This window comes from Aegilops tauschii, chromosome 7 (genome assembly GCF_002575655.3).
Source record: "Aegilops tauschii subsp. strangulata cultivar AL8/78 chromosome 7, Aet v6.0, whole genome shotgun sequence".
Taxonomy (NCBI): Eukaryota; Viridiplantae; Streptophyta; class Magnoliopsida; order Poales; family Poaceae; genus Aegilops; species Aegilops tauschii.
This window is the reverse complement of record NC_053041.3, coordinates 169,399,017-169,402,487: the sequence shown is the minus strand read 5'-3', so window position 1 is coordinate 169,402,487 and position 3,471 is coordinate 169,399,017.

Below are 3,471 nucleotides of genomic sequence, written 5' to 3'. Positions count from 1 at the left end.
GTCGGTGCCTCCAACTAGGGAAGGTTATGTCATGCTTACCCTGGCCCGGTAAGCAGGCATAATCTTGTGTGCCCGTTGTTGAGATTGTGGTACCGGGTCCCCGAGTGGGATCGTTTTGGCCACGACGGTGGTCGTTGTGTCTTTGGTAGACACGGGGCCACCCAGGACTAGCCCATTGGAATTGGGTCGGAGTGGCCGGGAGAGTGTCATGGCAATGGAGGGGTTTCGTCGGAATGCCGTTGGTCCACCCGAATGGGAGTGCGAGGCCATGGGTTCCGTGGGGTGGGTACAGTGTGCTACCTCTGCAGAGTGTATAATTTATCGATAGCCGAGTCCACGGTCACAGACGCCTCGTAGTAGGTCCCACCATGAGTCAACATTTAATAAACTTGCACACTAACTTATGAACTTTGCACTGTTGATGATGGCGGAAAGGCCATCGAGATGTTTGAGACCAAATATTGGTCGTGGTTGTGACCGCCGTAAGGATCACGAGTTACTCTGGTCAAGACCACGATGGTGGTTTGTTTGTGATCCGAGAACGATCACGGTGGGTAAGTCGGTCCCGAGGAACATTTATCACAAGAGCATGATCACATCATGTTGGAACATTATTGCATTATTAATTGGTTAATTATCATGATATTGCTTGTCATTATGATTATGCATGTTGTGAGCTTGCAAGTACATTCAATGTACTGACCTGGCGTGTTTTGCCAGATTTCAGGAAAGTCTCGTTGGAAAGGAGTGCTGCTCGAGTCTAGATCGTGTCCACATCAGTGTCCTTGTGCTATGGAGTTTCCGCTACGACGTTGTTCCGCTGCCGCGTAGTTGTTATGATCGAGGCCCCTTTATGTTCACTAAATAATGTACATATTGTCCAGCCGCACCGTGTGTGCCGCTTGGCCTCGACCCCTGTTGTAATATAAACTCTGATCCGCTAGCATCAATAAAGCGGTTGTTTTCTGTACCAAGATGTTGTGTGTTGCCAGAAGACATGGTCTCTGGGCTGGCAATGCATGGTAAACCGGTCGCTCTGAGCCGGGGTGTCACAACGCTTGGTATCAGAGCCGCGCTGACTGTAGGCCACGCTAGACTACGACGTGTTAACTGGACGTTAGATACGAGTTTAAGTTGAGTGCCAATAGCAATTGTAGCTGGTTGTTGCATTGCATGCACTTGCTTTATTTTTTTATGCTAACCTGCTAATGGTTGTGAGTGTAGATGGCTCCGATGCCGTATCCGTGCCAGTTGCAGCTGGTGCCGTACACGTCACCGCACCTCCTTCGCAACGTGTGGCGTCGGCTGTACCCCCTCGGAGACGATCCAGTCTATCGTGTGTACCGGGAGCGTCTAGCTGATTCGGTGTATGAGTATCACGTTGTAGTTACTCTGCGCACTAGTTCCGTTTCCAGCTCTTACACTCGTACTTCTCGGAGCGGTTACGCCTCTACCGCTTCTCAGGCTGTCCAGTTTGCTGCATTCGAGGTCCTTGTCGAGCTTTGCTACAACGAGGTCCGAATGCAGAACCACCTAGGTTTCTATTACTACCGTTCTTTGCACGACAATGGTCGTGTCCGTTTCCCTATCATTGATCCAGAGTCTGATAGTCTTGCTAGCCACCTTGCTCGTTATGTCACTGCTAGCTATCTTATGATCCACGAGCTGGCTCGAGAGCTGACTCGTGCCCGTACTGCTTTAGCCGCTGCTTTAGTCACTACTAGATCTGCCACTACTCCATCCTCCCTGGGATTTACTCCTTATATTCCAGCCAGTTCTAGTTCCCCTATTTCATCGGTTACTCCTCCGAGTAGCATGGGCGTCTCGGCCGTGAATCCTCTCAGTACTTCTGCCGAGTGGGCTTCACTTCTCTCTACTCCTGTAGCTCCGATGATTCACCCTACCCCTACCCCTGAGGGAGAGCCCTCGAGGCAGCGTCGTCGTGTTACCTTTAACCCGGAGGTTTCTGTTAACCTCGTCAATTCAGGATTCGAGTCTGCTTCAGGGGAGGACACCGCAGCACCAGCAGAGCAGTAGTACCTCTGAGTATTCGCAGTCGTCCGGATGATGTACGGATGTAGTCGTACGAGTCATGATGTTTCGTTGCATGTATGAGAGTAGTTGAACCTGGCATGTTGTTTATCTTTCATGTATGAGTCTATGTATAATTATGTTGGGACTTTATTCGCCGTATTTTCTTCGCTCTTTTGTTTTCTTCCGGGATTTGTTGCTGGCTTTTCCCCAAATTTATTCTTGGATGTTTCTCATCTCGATTGCGTTGTCTTGGAAAAACTCCACAATAGGATGACGCGGGGAGGCAGCAGTAGCAACGTTCGTGAGGGAACTCCTGTTCGTCGTTCCGCATGACAGGCAGGACATTCTCCCGAGCCGTATGTTCCGCCACTGCCTCCACCGCCAAATCCGCCCTCCACCGAGCAAATTCTGCGAATGTTTGAGGAAAGAAGGAACAATGATCTGATTGAAATATTAAGAAGTGTGCAAGCTATGGTTGGACAGAATGGAAATCAGAACGGTCATTACTCAAAGCTGTCAGATTTTCAAAGGACCATGCCACCCAGTTTCAGTCAGATTGTTGACCCATTGGATGCAGACGATTGGTTGCGTACCATCGAGAAAATTCTTGAGATTGCTTGCAAGAATATACCCAAGCAAGAATTTGTTTTCACCGCTGTGGCTGAGTTGGAATTAATTCCTGTGGTCAGCGAGTACCCTGATGTATTTCCAGAAGAACTGCCAGGCATGCCACCAGATCGAGAGCTGGAATTTGCAATAGATCTTGTGCCCGGAACTGCACCGTTATACAAGAAGTATTACCGAATGCCCTCATCAGGATTAGTGGAGCTAAAGAAATAGCTTGATGAATTGCTCCAGAAAGTATATATTCGTCCCAGCTCTTCACCATGGGGATCACCTGCTATTTTCGTGGACAAAAAGGATGGTAGCCTCCGCATGTGCGTAGATTACCGCCAACTGAATGAGGTCACCATCAAAAATAAATATCCGCTGCCAAGGATTGATGATCTGTTTGATCAGCTCAGTGGGGCTCAAGTATTCTCTAAGATCGATTTACGAACCGTATATCATCAGCTCAAGATTAAAAAGGAAGATATTCCTAAGACCACATTCACTACTCGGTATGGTCTTTATGAATATACAGTGATGTCCTTTGGTCTCACCAATGTCTTTGTTTTCTTCATGCATATGATGAACAAAGTATTCATGGACTTCCTCGACAAATTCATGGTAGTATTCATCGATGACATCCTCATTTACTCCAAGGGTGAAGAAGAGCACAAGGATCACCTCCGAGCAGTGCTACAACGACTCCGCGACCATCAGCTATACGCCAAATTTAGTAAATGCGAAATTTGGCTCAAGCAAGTTGGGTTTCTCGGGCATGTACTATCTGCCGAAGGTATAGCCGTGGACCCGAGCAAAGTAAAGGATGTG